This window comes from Anolis sagrei, chromosome Y, assembly GCF_037176765.1.
Source record: "Anolis sagrei isolate rAnoSag1 chromosome Y, rAnoSag1.mat, whole genome shotgun sequence".
NCBI classification, from domain to species: domain Eukaryota; kingdom Metazoa; phylum Chordata; class Lepidosauria; order Squamata; family Dactyloidae; genus Anolis; species Anolis sagrei.
Window position 1 is genome coordinate 44095566 of NC_090035.1, and position 26287 is coordinate 44121852.

At 44.6% G+C, this 26287-nt stretch overlaps 1 protein-coding gene across 9 annotated transcripts in view; it reads right to left on the bottom strand.

Moving 5' to 3' along the window:
• LOC137095687 (pumilio homolog 1-like) overlaps positions 1-10740 on the bottom strand; it is a 215044-nt gene extending 204304 nt beyond the window's left edge. For all 9 annotated transcript variants that reach the window (XM_067462472.1, XM_067462473.1, XM_067462471.1 and 6 more), the window contains exon 1: positions 10621-10740. The gene's annotated coding sequence lies outside the window, so the exon portion shown is untranslated. The remainder of the gene's footprint in view (positions 1-10620) is intronic.
• Positions 10741-26287: the final 15547 nt, after the last annotated feature.

A 26287-nucleotide genomic window follows, 5' to 3' on the forward strand; every position in this document is an offset into this window, starting at 1 on the left:
AACATTACAAAAGCACCTTTAAACTACCACGTTTCTTTTGGAAAACTGGAAACTGGCTGGTTTTCCTATGACTTTCCAAATTTCCAACATAAAAATATTATGGCCATGGCCAAACACCAATACAGATTGAATATCCCTTATCAACATTTCTTGAGACCAGAAGTTTTGAATTTTGGAATACCTCTTTGTACACACATATGTACGTATGTACAAACATAATATTGGAGTTTGGTCTTGATTAGTCATTGGCAAGGGTCTCAATGGTCTCAGAAAGTGAGTGAGGTTACTGCAAGTCCCATCATCCATCTCCAATTTTTTTCAAACGACACCAGGACGTAAAGTGGGTCATGAGAGGTCTATGTGCCAAGTTTGGTTTTGATCAGTCATTGCATGAGGTTTGCAGAGGCCTCAGAATGTGAATGAAGGTATTGGAAGTCACATTATCCAATGTTCATCCTCCTCCAAAACTGCAGCAGTATGTAGAGTGGGTCATGGGGGCTCTGTGTGCCAAGTTTAGTCTTGATCGGACATTAGATGAGGGTTGCAGCAGTCTTGGGGAGTGGAGGTACTTGAAGTCCCATCATCCATGGTCTGTCCTCCTCGGAAGTGCACGAGGATGTAGAGTGGGTCATGGGGACTCTGTGTGCCAAATTTGGTCTTTGTCGGTAATTGGATGTGGGTTTCAGTGGTCTCAGGAATTGAACAAAGGTACTGCAAGTCCCATAATCCACGGTCCATCCCTGGCCAAACCACACCAGGGCGTAAAGTGGGTCATGAGAGGTCTATATGCCAAGTTTGGTCCTGATCAGTCTTTGGAAGAGGTCAACAGCGGTTTCAATGTGACTGGAGGTACTCCAAGTCCCATCATCTGTGGTCTGCTCTCCCCCAAACCTCACCAGAATGTTCAGATGGCCAAGGGGGCTCTCTCTGCCAAGTTTGGTCTTTCTTGCTATTTGGATAAGTGTCGCTGTGGGTTTCAGGAAGTGAGTGAAGATACTTTAAGTCCCATCATCCATCATTCATCCTCCTTCAAACAGCCTTGGGATGTAGAGTGAGTCATGGGGGCCCTGTATGCCAAGTTTGGTCTTGATCGGACATTAGATGAGGGTTGCAGACGTCTTGGGAAGGGAGTGGAAGTACTTGGTCCCATCATCCATGGTCTGTCCTCCTCGAAAGTGCACCAGGATTTAGAGTGGGTCACGGGGACTCTGTGTGCCAAGTTCGGTGTTGATCAGTCATGGGCGAGGGTCTCAGCGGTCTCAGGAAGTGAGTGAAGTGACTGCAAGTCCCATAATCCATTGTCAAATTCTTCCAAATCACACCACGATGTAAAGTGGGTCATGCGTGCTCTCTGTGTAAATTGTGGCCCTGATCCATCATTGTTGGCAGTTGTAATGGTCTTAGGAAGGGAGTGCAGGTATTGCAAGTCCCATCGTCCATGGTGCATCCTAATCCAAAACTGCACCAGGATGTAGAGTGCGTCATGGAGACTCGGTGTGCCAAGTTTGGTCTTTATCGGTAATTGGATGAGGGTTGCAGTGGTCTCAGGAATTGAGCAAAAGTACTGCAAGTCCCATAATCCATGGTCCATCCCTGGCCAAACCACACCAAGACATAAGGTGGGTCATGAGAGGTCTATGTGCCAAGTTTGGTCCTGATCAGTCACTGGATGAGGTTAACAGCGGTCTCAGAATGTGACTGCACGTCCCAACATCCATGGTTCATCCTCCTCCAAACTGCAGTAGGATGTAGAGTGGGTCATGGGGGCTCTGTTTGCCAAGTTTGGTCTGTATTGGTAATTTTCTGACAGAGCCCCTGGCCTTTTCCTTTCCTCTCTTTGTCATCTTGGAATCTTGGAATTGAGGCTGGCCAATCAGAGACCATTTACAAATTTCCTTCTCTGATGTCTCCGTTTCTGTCATGAACCCTTGTCTTCTCCAGGGGCTCCTGTAAAGCTGGCCAATCAGAGACCATATGCAAATAGCACCACAGCGGCAGCCAATCAGAATCTTGGAACTTTCAGCCTGGCCAATCAGAATGCTGGCACATACACCGCCACACTTTTGTCCTCCACATACAAACTTTGACTTTTATTATATACTAGCTTGGGGACCCGGCGCTGCCCGGGTTATTTGAGAAAGGAATTGCGTATCAAGGTTGGTCTTTATCAGTTATTTATATGGCTCTCAGTGGTCTCAGGAAGTTAGTGAAGGTACTGCAAATCCCATCATCTGTGGTCCATCCTCCGCCAAATTGCACCAGAATGGAGAGTGGGTTGTGGGGGCTCTGTGTGTCAATTTTTGTTCTTGATCAATTATTGGATGAGGGTCACAGTGGTCTCAGAAAGTAAGTTTAAGTACTGCAAGTCCCATCATCCATTGTCTGTTCTCCCCCAAACCTCTCCAAAATGTTGACTTGGCCAAGGGGGTTCTCTGTGCCAAATTTGGTCTTTCTTGGTATTTGGATAAGTATCATTGTGGTTTCAGGAAGTGAGTGAAGGTACTGGAAGTCCCATCATCCATTGTCCGTCCTCCTCCAAAACTGCAGCAGGATGTAGAGTGGGTCATGGGGGCTCTGTGTGCCAAGTTTGGCCTTGATCGGACGTTAGATGCGGGTTGCAGCTGTCTTGGGAAGTAAGTGGAGGTACTTGAAGTCCCATCATCCATGGTCTGTCCTCCTCGGAAGTGGACGAGGATGTAGAGTGGGTCATGGGGACTCTGTGTGCCAAGTTTGATCTTGTTCAGTCATTGGCGAGGGTCTCAGTGGTCTCAGGAAGTGAATGAAGTGACTGCAAGTCCCATCATCCATTGCCAAATTCTTCCAAACCGCACCAGGATGTAGAGTGGGTCATGCAGGCCCTCTGTGTGAATTGTGGTCCTAAACCATCATTGTTGGCAGTTTTAATGGTCTTAGGAAGGCTGTGTAGGTATTGCAAGTTCCATCTTCCATGGTGCATCCTCCTCCAAACTGCACCAGAATGTAGAGTGCGTCATGGAGACTCAGTGTGTCAAGTTTGGTCTTTATCGGTAATTGGATGAGGGTTCCAGTGGTCTCAAGAATTGAGCAAACGTACTGCAAGTCCCATAATCCATGGTCCATCCCTGGCCAAACCACATCAGGACGTAAAGTGGTCTCAGTGGCCTCAGGAAGTGAATGAAGTGACTGCAAGTCCCATCATCCATTGCCAAATTCTTCCAAACCGCACTAGGATGTAGAGTGGATCATGCATGTTCTCTGTTTGAATTGTGGTCCTGATACATCATTGTTGGCAGTTGTAATGGTCTTAGGAAGGGAGTGCAGGTATTGCAAGTCCCATCGTCCATGGTGCATCCTCCTCCAAACTGCACCGGGATGTAGAGTGTGTCATGGAGACTCAGTGTGTCAAGTTAGGGTCTTTATCGGTAATTGGATGAGGATTGCAGTGATCTCAACAATTGCGCAAACATACTGCAAGTCCCATAATTCATTGTCCATTCCCGGCCAAAACACACCAGGACGTAAAGTGGGTCATGAGAGGTCTATGTGCCAAGTTTGGTCCTGATCAGTCATTGGATGAGGTTAACAGCTGTCTCAGAATGTGAGTGATGGTACTGCAAGTCCCATCATCCACGGTTCATCCTCCTTCAAACTGCAGTAGCATGTCGAGTGGGTCATGGGGGTTCTGTGTGCCAAGTTTGGTCTGTATTGGTAATTTTCTGACCCAGCCCCTGGCCTTTTCCTTTCCTCTCTTTGTCATTTCGGAATCTTGGAATTGAAGTTGGCCAATCAGAGACCATATGCAAATTTCCTTCTCATGTTCCTGTTTCTGTCATGAACTCTTTTCTCCACCAGTGGCTCCTATTGAAGTTGGCCAATCAGAGACCATATGCAAATAGCACCACAGATGCAGCCAATCAGAATGCTGACACATACTCTTCCCAACACATGTCTGGCGCATACAAACTTTGACTTTTATTATATGTATAGACTAGCTTGGGGACCCGGCGCTGCCCGGGTTATTTGAGAAAGGAATTGTGTATCAAGGTTATTTATATGTCTCACAGTGGTCTCAGGAAGTTAGTGAAGGTACTGCGAGTCCCATCATCCATGGTCTGTCCTCCTCGAAAGTGCCCCAGGATGTATAGTGGGTCATGGGGACTCTGTGTGCCAAGTTTGGTCTTGATCAGTCATTGGCGAGGGTCTCAGTGGTCTCAGGAAATGAGTGAAGTGACTGCAAGTCCCATCATCCATTGTCAAATTCTTCCAAACCGCACCAGGATGTAGAGTGGGTCATGTGGGCTCTCTGAGGAATGGTGGTCCTGATCCATCATTGTTGGCAGTTGTAATGGCCTTAGGAAGGGGTGCAGGTATTGCAAGTCCCATCGTCCATGGTGCATCCTCCTCCAAACTGCACCAGGATGTAGAGTGCGTCATGGAGACTCAGTGTGCCAAGTTTGGTCTTTATCGGTAATTGGATGAGTGTTGCAGTGGTCTCAGGAATTCATGATCCAGCCCCTGCCAAAACACACCAGAACGTAAAGTGGGTCATTAGAGGTCTATGTGCCAAGTTTGGTCCTGATCAGTCATTGGATGAGGTTAACAGCTGTCTCAGAATGTGAGTAAAGGTACTGCAAGTCCCATAATCCATGGTCCATCCCTGGCCAAACCACACCAGAATATAAAGTGGGTCATGAGAGGTCTATGTGCCAAGTTTGGTCCTGATCAGTTATTGGATGAGGCTAACAGCGGTCTCAGAATGTGAGTGATGGTACTGCAAGTTCCATCATCCATGATTCATCCTCCTCCAAACTGCAAGAGGATGTCGAGTGGGTCTTGCAGGCTCTGTGTGCCAAGTTTGGTCTGTATTTGTTATTTTCCGACAAAGCCACTGGCCTTTACCTTTCCTCTCTTTGTCATCTCAAAATCTTGAAATTGTGGCTGGCTAATCAGAGACCATATGCAAATTTCCTTCTCTCAAATCCCCGTTTCTGTCATGAACCCTTTTGTCCACCAGGGGCTCCTCTTGCAGCTGGCCAATCAGAGACCATATGCAAATAGCACCACAGTGGCAGCCAATCAGAAAGCTGGCACATACCCGGTCGCACCACCGCATACAAACTGACTTTTATTATATAGATAGATAGATAGATAGATAGATAGAAGATATAGATAGGCATGGGGAAACTTCAGCTGTTAGGAATTGTGGGAGTCGAAGTGAAAAACACCAAAACTAGTTGGTCCATACCTTATATGCAATATACAATATTTTAAACAATTTTGTGCATGATATAAAAGTATGTGTACAGTAAAGCAAAGGTGGCACTATCTCAGGCAGCCATTAGTATCCTGGATAATAGGCCTGTTTGATCAAGAAAAAATTTGTTTCTAAATTCGATTCTTAATTGGGGTGTTTTTTTGTTTCGATATTAAAAATATTTACAAAACTTTCAAAAAAAATGTTTTGTTATTTACGAATTTTCGTTATTATTTACAAAACATTTTTGAAAAAAAATTTTTCTTGATCAAACAGGCTAAGTGTGAATGTTGCAGTAATGGTCACCTTGATTAGCATTGAATGGCTTTCTCCCACCCTGGACATTCCATAGATATTAGATGATATATAACTCACCATTTGCCTAGTTTCCAACAGACCTCTGAGGATGCCTGCCATAGATGTGGGCAAAATGTCAGGAGAGAATGCTTCTGGAACATGGTCATACAGCCCTGAAAAGTCAGCCAGAGCCGGATGGCGCGCGGAGGCCGCTTGTGAGCGCGCGCGCGCCATCCAATGGGCTCCGGCGCCCCCCTCCTCCTCCTCCTTCTCTTCCTCCCAGCTGGGAGGAAGAGGAGGAGGAGGAAGAGGAGGAGGGGGGCGCCGGAGCCAGAGCCGGATGGCGCGCGGAGGCCGCTTGTGAGCGCGCGCGCGCCATCCAATGGGCTCCGGCGCCCCCCTCCTCCTCCTCCTCCTCCTTCTCTTCCTCCCAGCTGGGAGGAAGAGGAGGAGGAGGAAGAGGAGGAGGGGGGCGCCGGAGCCAGAGCCGGATGGCGCGCGGAGGCCGCTTGTGAGCGCGCGCGCGCCATCCAATGGGCTCCGGCGCCCCCCTCCTCCTCCTCCTCCTCCTTCTCTTCCTCCCAGCTGGGAGGAAGAGGAGGAGGAGGAGGAGGAGGAGGGGGGCGCCGGAGCCAGAGCCGGATGGCGCGCGCGCGCGCTCACAAGCGGCCTCCGCGCGCCATCCAATGGGCTGCCAAGGGTGGCTGCCAAGGGTGGCTGCCATCCAATGGGCTGCCAAGGGTGGCTGCCAAGGTAGCGGCGCGCCATCCAATGGGCTCCGGAGGAAGAGGAGGAGCCAGAGCCGGATGGCGCGCTCAGCAGCAGCCTCCATGCAATTAACGAGCGGAGCTTCAGCTCGTAAAATACATGGGGCTGCTGCTTCGATATTTTTAAACCCTTCCGGGTTTAAAAATATGTTTTGATATCGCTTCGGATATGCAAAAAATAACGATTTTAATACGAATTAACGAATTAACGAAACGAAACCGACAGGCCTACTGGATAAACTATGCCTAACCTGTATACTGGGACTGCCTGAATGAGCACTTTTGTTTTGCACTATGAAACTAGACAGCATAGCATGATGACTTGAGTCCTGGATTAGAACTAGGGAGATCATGGTTCAAACCCCTACTCTGAAATGGAAACCCACTGGATTACCTTGCGTAAGCCACACTCATTCGCCTCAGAGAAGAAAAAGCCAGCACACTCTGACAAAGCTGGCTAAGAAAATCCCATGACAGGTTCCCCTTAGGGTTGTCGTAAGTCAGTAACAACTCCAAGAAACGTAACAACCCCATGACAGGGTCACCATAAATTGGACATGACTTGAATGCACACAAGAAGCAAAAACTAAGTAAATGGGGGGGGGGGGGTGCAGCTGTATGATCATCACTAAGCTGCTGATCAGTCTTATAGCCTCATCACACCGGAGCAGGGGTCCCCAAACTAAGGCCCAGGGGCCAGATACGTCCCTCCAATGTCATTTACCCGGCCCTCACTCACTGTCAACCTAAGTCTGAAACAACTTGTAAGCAAAAACAACAATCCCATCTCATCAGTCAAAAGCAGGTCCACACTTCCCACTAAATTACTAATAAGTTTATATTTGTTTAAATCGTTCTTCATTTTAATTATTGTATTGTTTTAAAGTGTTTTTACACTACAAATAAGATGTGCAGTATGCATAGGGATTCATGCATTTTTTTTCCAAATTATAATCCAGCCCTCTAACAGTTTGAGGGACTGTGACCTGGCCCTCTGTCTAAAAAGTTTGAGGACCCCTGCACTACAGCAGAGCTCCACTTTAAATCAGTTTCCGTTTCCTGCAAAATTCTGGGGCTTGTAGTTTAGTGAGGTTCAGGATCTGTCTGGCTGAGCAGTTTAAAGGTCCCTCCCTAAACTGCAAGCTCCAGAATTCTGCAGGAGGCAGAAACTGGATTTAAAGTGGATCCATGCTCTCATGTGTCCTTAATGAATACGGTGCCGTTCACTTCTGAGCAAACAATCACAATAGAATCATTTTGTAATAGTCACTTCGTTGTTGAAATACAATCACACAAAACAACATTCACCAAAAAAAGGGTTTCACATGACAAGTTAACTCCCTAAAGATTTATAACTGAAGGCTGAATGCACATAATCAAAAGGTAATTCCATCCCCTCTTGTAACTTTTAATCACTACAGAATGTCTTCATCAAAGGCCCCTTCCACACAGCTGTATAAAATCCACATTGAACTGGGTTATATGGCAATGTGGACTCAGATAATCCTGTTCAAAGCATATTGTGGTTATCTGCCTTAATATTCTGGATTATATGGCTGTATGGAAGGGCCCTAAATTAACTTGAAGGGTGGCAAACCTAAGAGGGGACTCTCATTGTTTTTTCTTTTATAAATAAAAATATTATTTTAACAAGTAATCACATATGAAGACCCTCTTTAGTTTCATGTCATTTCTACTGGCTGAAAGGGTAAGGGATACTTTTTGGGTATTATGATCCATGTGAAAAAATAACTTGATTGACAAAAATGCCTTGGGCAAGTCATCTCTACTAACCAATAGAGATGTTCTAATTGTAATGAAACATAGTCCTGTAACCTGTAAATTAATACATCTTACAATTTTCCATTTTCACTATAGTATAAAGTATTTTCCTAATTTACACAGCTATAGCTAATAGATCATGATATGTCCAAGTGAAAACTATAATTTACGGTAGTTTTGTTTTGCTTCATAAAGGGAAGGCAATATTAATAGGAAAAATGTCTCAATCTAAATGTTAACATATTTTCTGTTAAACATAGAATCATAGAATCAAAGAGCTGGAAGAGACCTCATGGGCCATCCAGCCCAAAAACCCCTGCCAAGAAGCAGGAATATTGCATTCAAATTACCCCTGACAGATGGCCATCCAGCCTCTGTTTAAAAGTTTCTAAAGAAGGAGCCTCCACCACACTACGGGGCAGAGAGTTCCACTGCTGAACGGCTCTCACAGTCAGGAAGTTCTTCCTCATGTTCAGATGGAATCTCCTTTCTTGTAGTTTGAAGCCATTGTTTCGCGTCCTAGTCTCCAGGGAAGCAGCAAACAAGCTCGCTCCCTCCCTGTGGCTTCCTTTCACATATTTATACATGGCTATCATGTCTCCTCTCAGCCTTCTCTTCTTCTGGCTAAACATGCCCAGCTCCTTAAGCCGCTCCTCATGGGGTTTGTTCTCCAGATCCTTGATCATTTTAGTCGCCCTCCTCTGGACACATTCCAGCTTCTCAATATCTCTCTTGAATTGTGACGCCCAGAATTGGACGCAATATTCCAGATGTGGTCTAACCAAAGCGGAATAGAGGGGTAGCATTACTTCCCTAGATCTAGACACTATGCTCCTATTGATGCAGGCCAAAATCCCATTGGCTTTTTTTGCCACCACATCACATTGTTGGCTCATGTTTAACTTGTTGTCCACTAAGACTCCAAGGTCTTTTTCACACGTACTGCTCTCGAGCCAGGCATCCCCCATTTTATATATTTGCATTTTGTTTTTCCTGCCAAAGTGGAGTATCTTGCATTTGTCATTGCTGAACCTCATTTTGTTAGTTTTGGTCCATCTCTCCAATCTGTCAAGATTGTTTTGAATTCTGCTCCTGTCTTCTGGAGTATTGGTTATCCCTGCCAATTTGGTGTCGTCTGCAAACTTGATGATCGTGCCTTCTAGCCATGTTTTTTCATACAATAAAGTTTGAAAACTCAAAAAAAAAATACTCCTAGTAACTGACTTGTGGGAGGAAGTTAATCTTCGCACAAAGATCAACTAAACACAATACAAAGACACACACAAACTTCGGGTTTGGTGGACCTAAGAGAATTCATTAGTGAAATACACTTAAAAGCTTCACCATATATATAATGCATCCAGACACACACATCCACAGCCTTCAACACAGCCATATACATCAAAGCAGATAATCCAGCATATCTGCTTCGAACCAGGTTATCTGAGTCCACACTGCTACATAATCCAGTTCAGTGTAGAGTTTATACAACTGTGTGGAAGGAGCCTATGCAAGTATTCCCAAAAGATACTCAGTGTTCTATCTACTGCCATATAAACGTCCAGATTATCTGCTTTGATCAGGATTATATGTCAGTGTAGCCTCTGAGCCCTTCCAGACAGGCCCTAAATCCCAGGATCTGATCCCACGTTTTCTACTTTAAACTGGATTTTTTGAATCCTCACTGCCAGATAATCTGGGATAGACAGAAGACCTGGGATCAGACCCTGGGATATAGGGCCTGTCTGGAAGGGACCTCAGAAAATCCAATTCAAAACATATGTCCTTTGACAGTCGGGATTACAGGTCAGCGTAGATTGGGCCTAATGGCCCTCCCAGACAGGCCCTATATCCCAGGAACCGATCCCAGGTTTTCTGTTTCCAGATTATCTGGCAGTGCAGATTCAGATAAAGCAGAAAACCTGGGATCAGATCTGGGCCTATCTGGAAGGGCTCTGAGACAAGCATTTGAGATCAGGGGCCATTCTACATCCCTATATAAAATCCAATTTATCTGTTTGAACTGGGTTACCGGAGTCCACCCTACCAGATAACTCAGTTCAGGGTGGGTTTGATAGAGCTGTGTGGAAGGGGCCTCGAAACACACCAGGTTTACCATACGCCGTTTCCTGTATGGCCTGGACAGGGAGCCTGCAATTAGGCAAGGCCTATGAATGTTTACAGCCTGTACAGTGGGTTGTTGTTGTTGTCTCCTCCCTTTCGGCCTGCCTTTCCTTGGCCGTGCGCCCCATTATCCCCGTCTCGTTCCCCGCCCCGGCCTCCCCCGAAGTGGGGAGGGAAAGGGGACTCCTCTGAGGCCCTTGGCGGGGGATCCGCGCCCCTCGGAGTGCTCTCCCTCCGCGGCTGCCTTCGCTTGTTTCCGGGAACAATAGAGGCCTTGTTCGGATTGGGGACCGGGCCCCGGCACCCACCCACCGGCCGGCCCTTCGGAGGGACCCCCTCTCGGTCGCCCCCGCCCAAAACGGCTCCTCCGCCGGGACCCCTCGGCGCCCTTTTCTCGGCCGCGGTCCGGATACTCACGGGCGTGGCGGCACGATGGCGACGGATACAACGGGACCCCTTCCCCCGGGCCTCTCCGCCTGCCTCTCACTCCGACAACATGGCGCCCCGCTCAGGCCTCCCCGCGCCGCACCGCATCATGGGAAAGGAAGGCTCAGGCAGCCCGGATGGGGAGGGAGGGGAAGACTCGATCGCGCGCAGGCGCACTCCCGCCAAAGGCAGGCACACAACCAGGTAGGCCAGTTCTGTTCAGAGACCAAGACCAGGCGCTTGGACCCCAGAGGCAGGTGGCCTGTGATGGTGTATGTACATGCAATACATAACAATAACAATAATAATATATACTATAATAATCGTAGAATCATAGAATCAAAGAGTTGGAAAGGGACCTCATGGGCCATCCAGTCCAACCCCCTGCCAGGAAGCAGGAATATTGCATTCATATCTCTCCTGACAGATGGCCATCCAGCCTCTTTTTAAAAGCTTCCAAAGAAGGAGCCTCCACCACATTCCAGGGCAGAGAGTTCCACTGCTGAACGGCTCTCACAGTCAGGAAGTTCAATGTATTGTCGAAGGCTTTCATGGCCAGAATCACTCAGTTCTTGTGGGTTTTTTCGGGCTATATGGCCATGTTCTAGAGGCATTTCTCCTGACGTTTCGCCTGCATCTATGGCAAGCATCCTACCTCTGAGGATGCTTGCCATAGATGCAGGCGAAACATCAGGAGAAATGCCTCTAGAACATGGCCATATAGCCCGAAAAAACCCACAAGAACTGAGTCAGGAAGTTCTTCCTCATGTTCAGATGGAATCTCCTCTCTTGTAGTTTGAAGCCATTGTTCGATTGCGTCCTAGTCTCCAAGGAAGTAGAAAACAAGCTTGCTCCTTCCTCCCTGTGGCTTCATCTCACATATTTATACATGGCTATCATATCTCCTCTCAGCCTTCTTTTCTTCAGGCTAAACATGCCCAGCTCCTCATAGGGCTTGTTCTCCAGACCCTTGGTCATTTTAGTCGCCCACCTCTGGACACATTCCAGCTTGTCAATATATCTCTTGAATTGTGGTGCCCAGAATTGGACACAATATTCCAGGTGTGGTCTAAGTGAAATAGAGGGGTAGCATTACTTCCCTAGATCTAGACACTGCTCCTATTGATGCAGGCTAAAATCCCATTGGCTTTTTTGCCAACCCTACATCCAGGGCATTCCCCGCATCTATCCAGCTTGTAACTGTATCGAAAAAAGAGATCAGATTAGTCTGGCATGACTTGTTTTTGATAAATCCATGTTGACTATTAGCGATGACCGCATTTGTTTCTAAGCGTTTGCAGACCACTTCCTTAACTACCTTTTCCAGAATCTTGCCTTTTATCGATGTGAGGCTGACCGGATGGTAAATATTTTGGGTCATCCTTTTTTTCCTTCTTGAAGATTGGGACCACATTGGCTCTCCTCCAGTCTGCTGGAACTTCTCCCGTTCTCCAAGAACTCTAAAAGATGATTGCCAATGGTTCCGAAATAACTTCTGCTAGTTCCTTCAGTACTCTTGGGTGTAGTTGATCTAGCCCTGGTGACTGGAACTCATTTAGAGCAGTCAGGTATTCCTGGACACCTTGTTTCCCAATTTGGGGGCTGGATGTCCTCTAATCCCTCATCCACTCCGTCTTGCTGAGGTTGAAGATGACTTTCTTTTTGTGAGAAGACGGAGGCAAAGAAGGGATTCAGTAGTTCTGCCTTTTCCCCACCCCCTGTCAGCATTGCCCCATCTTCTCCTCAAAGAGGCCCTATCACCTCCTTGTTTTTCCTTTTTATTGTTTTTAATATCTCTGGCAAGCCTGAGCTCGTTTTGTGCTTTAGCCTTGCAGACCTTTTCCCCACGGGTGTTGGCTATTTGTTTGAATTCTTCTTTGGTGATTTCTTCCTTTTTCCACTTCTTGTGCATGTCTCTTTTGTGTTTTAGCACAGTTAGAAGTTCTTTGAACATCCATTCTGGCTTCTTTGCACTTGTCCTATTTTTTCTCTTAGTTGGCACAGTTTGCAATTGTGCCTTGAGTATTTCACTCTTGAGAAATTCCCATCCATCCATAACTACTTTATCTTTTAGTATCTGTGTCCACAGAATGCTGCTCAGCGTTTCCTTCATTTTTTGGAAATTGGTTCTCCTAAAGTCCAAAATGCGGGTTTGACTTGTCTTAGTTTCGGCCTTTCTACCTCAAATTGCAGGAGCACATGGTCACTTTCCCCTAAGGATCTGACCACTTCAACCGCATCGATCAGGTCCTCCACATTTGTTAGGATGAGATCAAGAGTAGCCAACCCCCTTGTTGCCTCTTCTACCTTCTGGACCATGAAATTGTCTGCAAGGCAAACAACGAAATTGTTGGACCTTGTACTCTTGGCCGAGTTTGTTTTCCAGCAAATATCGGGATAGTTGAAATCGCCCATCTCTTCTCTGTGCCTGTTTGGTCAACTGTTGGCAGAAGACTTCATCAAGTTCTTCCTCCTGGCTTGGAGGTCTGTAGTAGACGGCTACAAAGAGATCTTTTTGAGTCCCGGTTCCCTTGATTCTTATCCAGGTGCTTTGAAGCTGGTTTCCCGGATTGCTCTCTTTCATCTCTTTTGCAGCATAAGATTTTTTGACATATAAGACTACTCTGCTTCCTCTCCCCTTTGTTCAGTTTCTGTGAAAGAGGTTATAGCCCTCAATGTCTACATTCCACTGATAGGAGTCATCCCCCAGGTTTCAGTGATGCCTATTGTTGTGCAAAAAGTTGGAGTACGTATTGTTTATTTCCCATGCTCTGTGCATTAGTGTAAAGACATGTGAGCCCCTGAGATCTTCCCCTGAGCTGTTTAATTAGGATTATTGTGCTTTTGATACTTGGTCCTCGTTGTGTTTGTGCAGCCCTCCGTTTAGCCTTCTGGCGGTTCCCTGACATTGTGGGTAAAGAAGTGTTTGCAAGGCTGTTGTCCCCCTATAATAATATATAATATAATAATATGTGACAAATCGGTATTCATAGACAAAGCCCAGCACTTGGGCCTAAGGTACAAGTCTGCTGTGATGGTATGTACATGTAAAATAAACAATAATAATTATAATATACTAGCTGTCCCCTGCCAAGCCTTGCTGTGGCCCACTCTGGTGGTCATGGGGGTTCTGTGTCGGAGGTTTGGCCCAATTCTATTGGTGGAGGGGTTCAGAAAGCTCTTGGATTGTAGGTGAACTATAAATCCCAGCAACTACAACTCCCAAATATCATGATTCTATTTTCCCCAAACTCCACCAGTGTTCACATTTGGGCATCTTGCGTATTCATGTAGAGTTTGGTCCAGATCCATCATTGTTTGAGTCCACAGTGCTCTCTGGAAGAAGGTGAACTACAACTCCAAAACCAAAGGGCACTGCCCTCCAAACCCTTCCAGTTGCTCATGGGAGAACTGTGTGCCCAGTTTGGTTCAATTCCATAGTTCGTGGGGTTCAGAATGCTCTTTGATTGTAGGTGAACTATAAATCCCAGCAACTACAAATCCCAAATGACAAAATCAATTTTTTGAGTGAAGGACATACATTGGGTTCTTAGATGTCTTGTGTCCAAATTTCATGTAAATTCATCCAGTAGTTTTTGAGTTCTGTTAATCCCACAAACGAACATTACATTTTTATTTATATACTAGCTGTACCCTGCCACGCATTGATGTGGCCCTCAGAAAAAAGAGGAATTCCAGTTGAAGCAATAGACAGAAGGGAAAGATGTAAAATGAGGTAGCCAAGCTTGTTTCAAAAATAAAAATGAAATAGAGCTAATTAGGTAGTAATAGGTTAAATGTTTTTGAATATTTGCATAGAACTTTAATTTAAGATAAGACTGTCCAACTCTGATTAAATCATTATTGTGGAGGTTGAAAGAGTGTGGCTTACAACTTGAGGCAGAGACCACCTCAAACAAATGGACCCTATGAAATGCAGAATGAAACTGAAAGAATGCCAAAGATTATTGTTAATTATTGTTCATACTTTCTCCCAGTTTGGGACTCCAGGTTTACAGGAGATAAAATAGATACAGGTATTATTATTTTTACATTATGGAAAAGTTGAAAATATAAGTAAAATAAAATAAAACTCAGGTCATTAGAAGGAAGAACAACAAATATAGAAAACACAGTACATGAAAGGTCTTTTTCCTGTGCAATCAGCCATCAAAGACCTGATGAAAGAAAAGGACCTTCACTTGTCTACAAAAAGATAGCAAGGAAGACACCCAGCAATACTAAAATATTAATTATAATACTACATATAATATATAATGACAATACTGCTTTATTATTGTATATTTTATATTTTAAGTTGTATTGTAATGTTTTAATTGTGAGTTGCTTTTAGTCTCCACATGGAGAGAAAAAATAGGATGTAAAATAAATAAATAAATAACTCCTACATTTGAAGTCCAAAACACCAGGAGGGCCAAAGTTTACTCATGCCTGATCTACACTGTAGAATCAATGCAGTTTGACACCACTTTGACTGCTACAAAATCCTGGGATTTGCAGTTTGGTATACTCCTCAGCAATGGAGGCTCAAGACAACAAATCCCATGATTTCTTGAGCCACGGAAGTGGTACTAAACTGCATTCATTGAAGAAGAAGCCCAAGGCCTTGTCAAACTACAACTCCCTGTGAACCACAGCCTTGAACTATGGAAGTTAAAGTGCTACTGAACCACATTAATTTCCCAGTGCAGATGCACCCCCTAATGTCATCTCCCATCCTTTCTCAAAGACCTCTCCCATTATCCCCAGAGTGTTTTGGGGATGAAAGGAGTTGCAATCTATCCCCTTTGGAAAGCTCAAGGAATTACTCTGCACACGCTCAGAGGCACCCACCGATTCAAAGAACCTTTGCCCACAAAACCTCTCCTCTTGCAGGCCTCAGGTCCCAATCTCAGGCTCCTGCCTCTCACCTTGTCTCCTCCAAACAGGAACCTCCTCTGCAGTAAACAAAGCTTTTGGTCACTCTTGCTGGCCCTCGAGAGTGATGGGTGTGGTTGACAGGGCTAGGGCAGCTACTCCTTGGCTTTTCCCTGAGGAGTCATGTGACACAAAGTTAGTATGGGGTTGGGAGCCTGCAGAGCTATAGCCAAGAAACCGGTGGATGCTGCAGGAAGAGAGGGGGGGAGAGGGAGCGAGGAGAGTCCGTCTCCCTTCCTGCTGCTCCTCCACCCCCTCCCTCTCTGTTTCTTTTGCTGCTACTGCTCCTGCCTCGCTGTTTCCTCCGATATGTTGGAGCATGGGTCATTGCTGCTTCCTGTTTACCTTATAAAAGCCAGTGTCTGAACTCAAGGGGCAGTTGTGCTCCCACAGAAGTTGAGGAAGCAAGAAGCCATTTCGTTCCCTTCTGCTTCAGGTAAGCCTAGTCTTAGGGGGCACTAGGAATCTGAGTGTGTTTTTAAAATTAGCTGCTGAGTGTATGTTTAAAAATAGCTGCTGAGTGCTTTGTTTGAGAGGCAAGGCAAGGCTAATTGTTCTCAGAGTAACCCAGAGTGACTCAGTGAGTCATTGCTGCTTCCTGTTTACCTTATAAAAGCCAGTGTCTGAACTCAAGGGGCAGTTGTCCCACAGAAGTTGAAGAAGCAAGAAGCCATTTTGTTCCCTTCTGCTTCAGGTAAACCTAGTCTTAGGGGGCACTAGGAATCTGAGTGTGTTTTTAAAATTAGCTGCTGGGCGTGTTTTTAAAATTAGCTGCTGAGTGTGTTTTTAAAATTAGCTGCTGAGTGTGTTTTTAAAATTAGCTGCTGAGTGCTTTGTTTGAGAGGCGGAGCAAGGCTCATTGTTCTCAAAGTGACTCAGACTAAGTCATTGCTGCTTCCTGTTCACCTTATAAAAGCCACACTCACTAACCTACATTTTTCACCCCGCATACACACAACAACATAAAACACACACCAAGAGGAGGTCATTAGCAGCCTGGAGATGGAACAAACAAAAAATCTTCCTATCCCATGCACAAGCTGTAGCATGTTCAGCTTTTTCACACAACAATTACTCAATTACATCTGCCCCAAGTATAAACAGATCACTCACATGGAACAGAGGATCCAACAACTTGAGGACCGTATTAAGATCCTTAAGGACATTCAGGAACTTGAGCTGTTCCTAGAAACCACACACCACACTGTTCCAGACACACAGCCCATAGCACACCAACATTATGGGGAGGCTCAAGAGGAGACCACCTCAGATATGGACAACCCACAAGCTTGGAGGCATGTCACCTTTAGAAAGAAACATAGGACTCAGAAGACTCCTCAGAATACCTCTGCCCAATTGCACTTACACAATAGATTCCAAATTCTCACACAACTAACACTTGACCAAGAAACACAGCATATTGGGGAAGACCAGAATGGCTTAGATACTGATCACTGGCTTGTCCTTGATCAGTGTGCCGGGGATAGCCCTGACTGGGACAACACTTCACAACATTCACACTTACACAATCATGCAGGTGTACCGTCCCCAGCCATAGACCAGGTGCAACAGGAACACATACAGGAGAACAATAGGCTCTTGGACGAATCTCAATGGATTGTCCTTGACGAATGCACCGGGGATGTTGAGGAGGAGAACAACACTTTACACCTACACAATTCACATCAACAGGATAACTTTTCTGAGGATGTACACACTACATTGCACAAAAGGGACCCTGTCAATCCTGAAAGTAAACAGGTCTTGGTAGTAGGTGACTCCCTCCTTAGAGGGAGTAATTTCCAGACCAGATGGGATGGCTCGAGAAATATGCTGCCTACCGGGGGCAAAAATACACCATATCACTCAGAGGCTCACCAGGCTCCTCAAGCCCCATCATCATCCTCCCCTCATGTTGATTCATGTAGGAACCAATGATGCTGCTAGGCATACTTTTCAAAAGATCATAAATGATTTTCGAGCACTCAGAACAAAGCTAAAACAATCTAATGTACAGGTGGTCTTTTCATCCCTCCTCCCAGTTGTAAGACACAGTCCTACAAGGGCCAGAAAAATAGTACAGGTCAATGATTGGCTTATAAAATGGTGTCTGGAGGAACGCTTTGGCTTCCTCAACCATGGCCTGCTTTTCCAGGAGGATGGCCTACCGGCAAGGAATGGGGTGCATCTCACGCAAGTAGGAAAACACCTTTTTGCTCACAGACTCGCAAATCTCATAAGGTGCATTTTAAACTAGGTCCACCAAGAGAGGGGGACAACAGCCTTGTGAACACTACTTTACCTACAATGTGAGGGAACCGCCAGAAGGCAAAACGGAGGGCTGCACAAACACAACTAGGACCAAGTACCAAAAGCACAATAATCCCAATTAAACAGCTCAAGGGAAGATCTCAGGGGCTGAGATTCCAAAAGAAGAGGTGATGCGGTTTCTAGGTAGACAGAGTATAACAAAGATAATGGAAACCCAAAGAAAAAAGTTAAACAAAAAAAATCTAAGGAAGAGATTCAAAAAACAATTAAGAGCCTACCTTCCCATAAAGCACCTGGGCTGGATGGGTTTACGTCTATATATTACAAGACCTTTATAGACTATTTAACTAAGCCCCTCCTGAAAGTAATGAATAAGGTACTGGAAGAAGGGGTAATCCCCGACACATGGAAATTTGCCAATATAACCCTGATACACAAAAAAAACACAGATAATACTAAGACCAAAAATTATAGACCAATTTCACTCCTCAACAATGACTATAAAATATTAACCAGCATTCTCGGGAATAGATTGAAAGAGATACTTATTGACAGGATAGAGGAAGAACAAAATGGCTTTTTGCCAAAGCGCCAGATAAGGGACAACATACGCATAATAATAGATGCAATTGAATATTATGACAAAAAAATAAACAAAGAAGTGGCATTCCTCTTCCTCGACACCGAGAAGGCGTTTGATAACGTCAGTTGGTTTTTCATTAAGGAGACCTTGAAAGAGATGGACGCGGGCTATAACTTTAATAAAGCAATAGAGGCGCTTTACTCCCAACAATTTGCCAACATACTAATTAATGGTCAATCATCGCCCATGTTCCCTATCAAAAAAGGAACTAGGCAAGGCTGCCCCCTGTCTCCCCTTATATTTATTCTAACACTAGAACTACTATTAAACAACATAAGGAAAAACAAAGATCTAAAAGGCCTAAGTATAGGAAATCACAGGATTAAATTTCGAGTTTTTGCTGATGACATTGTATGTGTAATAGAAGACCCACTTAACACTATGGAGAAGTGGTGGCAAGAATTGGAGTCTTATGGCTCTGTGACAGGCTTTAGAATAAATAAAGAGAAAACACAGATGCTGACCAAGAACATCTCCAAAAAAAAGGAAGAACTACAAAAAAGAACTGCAGTTAGAATAGTTAAAAGAGTGAAATATTTAGGGATTATCCTAACAGCTAAAAATACTCAACTATATAAAAATAACTATGAAAAGAAATGGCCCCAGATCTTAGAGAAACTAAAAAGATGGGAACCCTTAAAACTCTCCCTTCTGGGTAGAATAGCAGCAATACAAATAAGCATACTTCCCGAGATGCTCTACCTCTTTCAGACCCTTCCCATCATTAAAACAAAAAAACGTTTGAAAGTTGGCACAAGGACATCCAAAACTTCATATGGAAGGGAGGGAGACATAGAATAAGCTTTGTCAACCTCTGCGATAATAAAAGAAGAGGTGGCCTTGCACTCCCAAATTTACGACTCTACCATGATGCTGCAGCTTTATGTTGGTTAAAGGAATGGATAAGCCTTAAAGAGAAAAAACTGCTAGCCCTGGAGGGGCATGACTTAATGTAGGGTTGGCATAACTACCTATGGAGAGGAAAGGCAAAGAGTGAGAGGAATTTCAAAAACCATTTTATAAGAGCCCCACTTATCCAAATCTGGGAAAACTACAAAAACAAATTCCATACAAAAACCCATCTCTGGTTCTCTCCAAATGAGGGGCCAGCAGAGAAAAAACAGAGGGGCTAGCAGAGAAAGGTGGCTGACCTATAAAGACATACTAAAAAGAACCCCACATGAGATATCTCTAAAACCTCAGGAGGAATTAAAAAAGTATGATCCCACGCTCTCATGGTTCCAATTTCACCAGATTAAAGATAGCTACAATCAAGATCAAAAAATAGGCTTGGAGAAGGAAGAATCCTTTTGGGACAAAATTATACAATCTGAGGGCAAACATATACGGAAAATATATCAAGTCTTACTTAAATGGGAAACAGAAAGAGAGCAAGTGAAAGATAATATTATTTATTTATTTATTTATTTGGTATGCTTGTATACCGCTAATATCTCAGCCTGTGCGGCGACTCATTGCGGTTTACAACATGTTAAAATATACAATGTTAAAAAATACAATTCACTTAAGCATATAAAAATTAAAATTAAGAATACATACAAAAAACATACGCAGTATTGGGCCACCAATACAGATCGGGACATCTCATAGTTAATATGGTGAAATGTGCGAGAGATTTTGGGCGCTCCATCAACTTAACGGAATGGGAGGTAATCTGGTCAAAAAAACTGAAATACACATATTCCAACGATTATAAGGAGAACTGGTACAAGTTTTTTTACAGGTGGTATGTGACCCCAGAACAACTAACCAAATTTAGTAAAGGGAAATTGGAGGGGAAATGTTGGAAATGTAAAAAAGCCACTGGAACCTTTATACATATGTGGTGGGGGTGCAAGAAAGTGAAGGCCTTTTGGTGTATAATACATAAAGAATCAGAAAAAAATCTACAAAAGAAATTCGCATTAAAACCTGACTTTGACTTAGATAGTAATGAAAGCAAGATCTTTTTCCACCTTTCGACAGCGGCCAGAATCCAGCTGGCCCAACTCTGGAAATCTAGAGAGGTCCTTACAACAGAACAATGGACGTTGAAGGTTTACGACGTCATGAATATGGACATACTGACACAGAGACTAACTATCAACAGCGACAAGAGGAAAAACACGGACTGGGGTAGCTTCATAGAATATCTTGAAGAGAAGAAAAAAAAGATTTATGAAGGATGATCTGCACCTCAAACATCATGGAAAAGAGCCTGAATTAATAACAGGCTCCCTTTTGTATAAGAGAAATAGTTATCTGCTCTGTTTAACCTGGAAGTATCTGTAACCCACTTTCCTACTTCCCCTTCTCCCCCACCCTATCTCCAGTGCCACCCTACCCACCCACCCCTTGTATCCCCCCCCCCACTTGTCTACAATGCCCCATGCCCACCCGTCAATTCCTTCCTCTTTCTTTGTTTCCCTCCCCTCTTCCACCTAAACCCCTACTTTCTCCCCTGGTTTTTATGTATATTGAAATTTCTAATAAACATATTTAGTTTAAAAAAAATCCCTCTAAAACCGGAATGCTATCTACTAGGTTTAACGGATAAGAAGTAGGACAAAGAGACTGATAAAGTATTTATTTATCTAATAACAGCAGCCCGCATCCTACTAGCCAAAGTATGGAGACAAAGCATAATACCAACAGAGGAAGAATGGATAGAGAAGATACTGGATATAATAAACATGGACCACCTAACATACATATTGGCAGCCTCACGAAATATGCCTGTAAAAGCAACAAATTGGAATCCTGTTAGAGAGTGCTTAGGGAAAGGTGGATAAAGATATTAATATGACAACACTAAATAGTAAGAGATCAATGATTAACATACATGTAGAAAGATAAAGCATATAGGATGAACTATGAATGATAATAGAAGCAGTAAAAACAACCTGGGGGACGAGAGTAAGCCTAAGAAAACGATTGTACAAAAGAAAAGGTGAACAGATGTGAGCCATGTATAAATATATATATGTGTATAAATATATGTGTATAAATATATATTTGTATGCATGAGTATATTTGTATATATGCATGTTTACAAGCTAGAAAATGTTGACATATAAAATATAGTAGAGCAAGAAAAAGAGAAAAAGAAAAGAGTAAGAAAAGATCATATGTGAAGAACTGGCTGAAATATATTCTGAAATACCATGTTAGAGAGAGGTGGAGGTCTGATGTTATTGCTGGTCATTTTTAATGTTGACACTATACGTTGGGTCTGTCGAAGGTTCATCTGTCTATATGTTAGTGTTGCATGTTTTGTGTTTTCCTTTTGTCTTTTTTTACTACTGTATTAATAAAAACTAATAAAATTATTTTTAAAAAAGTGACAAATGCAAGATACTGCACTTTAGCAGGAAAAACAAAATGCAAAGATACAAAATGGGGGATGCCTGGCTCGAGAACAGTACGTGTGAAAAAGATCTTGGAGTCCTCATGGACAACAAGTTAAACATGAGCCAACAATGTGATGTGGTGGCAAAAAAAAGCCAATGGGATTTTGGCCTGCATCAATAGGAGCATAGTGTCTAGATCTAGGGAAGTAATGCTACCCCTCTATTCCGCTTTGGTTAGACCACATCTGGAATATTGCGTCCAATTCTGGGCATGACAATTCAAGAGAGATATTGAGAAGCTGGAATGTGTCCAGAGGAGGGCGACTAAAATGATAAAAGGTCTGGAGAACAAGCCCTGTGAGGAGCGGCTTAAGGAGCAGGGCATGTTTAGCCTGAAGAAGAGAAGAATGACAGGAGATATGATAGCCATGTATAAATATGTGAGAAGAAGCCACAGGGAGGAGGGAGCAAGCTTGTTTTCTGCTTCCTTGGAGACTAGGACACAGAACAATGGCTTCAAACTACAAGAGAGGAGATTCCATCTGAACATGAGGAAGAACTTCCTGACTGTGAGAGCCGTTCAGCAGTGGAACTCTCTGTCCCGGAGTGTGGTGGAGGCTCCTTCTTTGATAGCTTTTAAACAGAGGCTGGATGGCCATCTGTCAGGGGTGATTTGAATGCAATATTCCTGCTTCTTGGCAGGGTTGGACTGGATGGCCCATGAGGTCTCTTCCAACTCTTTGATTCTATGATTCTATGGAGAATCCAAAAAAGAAGTGCATTGCTGCAGAGTGAAGTAAATCTGAAGTGTTGTTTATCTCTTTTTGTTTGTTCTTTCCCCTCAGCTCCTAATGTGCCCCCAATCCCTTATTTCCTTCTGTTGCAGGTTTTCCCTTGAAAGAGGAGGAAGAGGAGGAAGGACGTCCCCCTCTGCACCTGCCAGAGTGCTGCCTGGTGCAGCACATCTTTGGGGGGGGGGGGGGTGAGAGGGACTCACCCTTCTCCACATCCTGTAGTTTGTGGACCCCTGATGTAAAGGATAGTGACAGGAAAGCAGGCCTGTGGGGGGGGGGGGGGCTGAAGTTAATAGGAACTTTAGGAGGGTCTTCCCCAGGAGGAGGGACCCTGAGAGCCCACCGAAGAGGAATCGCTACTTTGGCGAGCTAGGGAAGCCTGATTTCAGCAATTTTTATTTCCTTAAAAATTCAAAAGAAATCTCACCAAAGTAAGACCCGTCGCAAACTCTGTTCCTGCGAGAGAAAACCTTGCTAGCAAGTCCCTGACGTCACGAGACTCCGCCTCTCCCCCCGCCCCTTTCTCTGCCCCTTTCTCCATGCGAGCGTGGTTTTTCCTTTGCTAGGGCAGCATTGCCCGCATTTTCTCTCAGTTGGCAGAATTCAACTGAGAGAAAATGCGGGCAATGCTGCCCTAGCAAAGGAAAAACCACGCTCGCAAAGAGAAAGGGGCGGAGAAAGGGGCGGGGAGAGAGGCGCAGGCTCATGACGTCAGGGACTTGCTAGCAAGGTTTTCTCCAGCAGGAACCTAGTTTGCGACGGGCCTTAAAGAAGTGGCACCGAGGTGTTTTTATTAGCGATTCAGCTGAAAAGGATGCAGTGTAGCAATCATTTGCCTACAGAGCATGTCGTTACAGAGATCAGAGGCATTTTTATAGGAAAAACAGGCTCAGAAGTTTCAAAATTCCCGCCCTCCGCCCTCCCCTCCCGGCTCGAAGGGGAGTGGCTGACGCAAGAACAGCTGGGAGGAGGCTTGGCCGGCCGCCCTGCGCCAGAGCCAATCACAGAGCTCCTCCGCTGTGCAGGAGCCAATCAGAAAGCTCCTACCGCCTCAACGCTCTGGTGAATAAGGAAAAGGGGAGACGGGATGAAGAAGAAACACTGCGTTCATGAGTGGATTATAGGATTTTGGTGCCTTGGGGCCCTCGAGTCCGCAAACCAGCCTGCAAAAGAAGCCATGTATATTGTCCTTTGATGGGTGGGTGATAAATAATGATTACTTAATCCAGGTTTTCCTGTCACCATCAGATATGACACAATGAAGATGCTGGGGTGGATGTTTGCTATGTAGAATCTTGAATGTAAACAGTTTCAGAGGAAAAAGACTTTCCGAGGGTCTTTCGCCAGCCTAGTGTGATGTAATCAAAGATGCCAAGCGAAATTCTTTGTCTGGCGGCCCAACTCCAAGACCAAACAAAAGGCTTTCAGTCCTATGTTTCCATGCACGAGTATCACGATAAAAGTTCTTTTGTGACTGCTGATTGCCTTTTCCACACAGCTGGCAGCTTCCTGATTGATTTTCTCCAAGGGGAGGGGGAAAGGGGCAAAGGGTTCAGAGTGAGGTCAAAAATATTAGGGAAGAATACATGGGGAAATATAGGAATCACAAGAAATTCATATCAAATACCCCCCTCCCTCCCCCACCCGCCGGATAAATTGATTAAAATAATAATTTCAGTAAAACATGTGTCCATGGTTCATATGGGGGGAAGTAATATGTGAAAATGAGTTCATTAGAGCCAAAAATCGAGCTGGTCCTTGGTCCTAGGGAAACTATAACTCTTTCCAAGGACTGGGACCCCAAAGCCAGGCTCTTCCCTGAAAGCCTCATGGGGTAGACACACCGAGTCTCCAGGGCAGGGTCTTGGCAGAGGCGATGGAACGGTGAAAGGCAGCAGCAGCGAGGCCGGTCTTTTGACAATTAGCTGTTTCTTGAAATTATATTCTTAAAACTTAAAAGATTATTCCAGAAGCGTTGCAATTTCATTAATCTTTATTGGGGGATTTGTTACATAGTTGGGGCTTAGCAAGGAAGTGAAAGGAGAGAGCACACGGCTGTGTAGAGTCCCTGGTTGAGCTTGCTGTTGGGGCACATTTCATCAGTTTGGCCCAATTTAGCACCCAGGAACTGTGGAACTCCCTGCTGCTGGTAACACCAGCTTGAAGGCAGGGGCCTTGGATGCCCTCGATGACAATTCTCCACTCAGAAACTGCCATAGGCTTTGCCTACCTAAAGTTTCCACCAAAGCATTGTACGCAGCCAATGGCAGCAAGGGCATCTGCCGAGATGGATCTGAACGTTTCTTATTTTGACAAATTTTGAGCTGCTGTTTGACCAACAGCAGCTCAAAACAAGGAGAAAGAGAATGAGACCAAGGAAAACTAGAAAGCCTTTCCTTAACCAATCCAAAGAGGGAAGCCAATCTGTCAAAAAGCTAAGATCAAAGCCAGTGATTTCCTGTATTCCAGCTGCCAAATTTTTCATAACCTCTATGGCTCTATTGACTACAGGGGTCTGGTCAGTCAAGTGCGCACATGTGGCGCACACTCTCACAGTCATAATGATTCTTCAATAACAAGAAATCAATGGCAGCACGGTGTCTAATATAACTTCCCTCAGCTCATGCATCTCTGTAGCCATGGAAGCTAGGGCTTGAGAGGTAAAATTGATGTTCTTGACCAGAGCACCGGCTAGATGTTTAATGGCCCTGTAATTCATGCCAGCTGCCATGCCAGGGGTGAACAGGGCTGCTGCCACAAATTGAGGAATGCCCTTAATAAACACAGAGGGATCACAATTTGGGTCCATGTTTTGGATGGACCTTGCCTCCCTAGCCAAAGAGTGTGCCATCTCTAGGTCATCTTTGGAAGGCCTAAAAAGGGACAGCCTGCCCAGAGCACAATTCCCCAAGGATAAATTGGCTGGTAGATAACTATAAACTGTCTGCCCACACAAGAAAAACCATCCTAGGAGCAAGACCAAATGAGCATTCATATAAGGCAGCATTTCTCTGGATGTGCAATATAGTGATTTGTCCTTGGGTAGTTTTTGGCACTTTCCTACGCAGGTAAGAATTTGAAAAAAATGTGAGGCATGGGGGCTGTGGGCCCATTTGATAGCCAACATGCTTAGCTCCCTTTCCCTGGCAGCCCTTCCCCATACAGAGAGATCTCTATATGACATAGACTTTGATGGCATTGCCTGAAAAATAGTATAATTTCTAAAAACTTCCAGAGATTCTGGAACACCAATTAAACAAGTGGAAAACAGGTCTGTGGCAGTGATTCTGCTTGATAGACAGAAATCAGAAACATTAAGGACCCTGGATGCCAGCTACTGCCAAAAATTTGTCTTAGTGGAAAGCCATTCGTATAGTACAGGGCTCCCCACTGTGTACTGTGTCAGAGATATTAACCAGAAAAAGACAGGGAAAAACAGGCTGAGTTGTGTGGTGCTGAAGTGGACAGCTCCGCTCAGGAAATAATATAGGAGTAAATAGACTCACTGTTTCCAATGGTGCTGAAAGAATAGCTCCGCGGCGCTCGCGCTAGACGGGGCCTCAGTGGAAATCGAAAGCAGAAAGTTCCTTAGAGCACGCTGTCAAAATCAGCTGGAGACACTTTGAAGGCTGTCAAACGAGCTGTCAGAAGTGGTGAAAAAG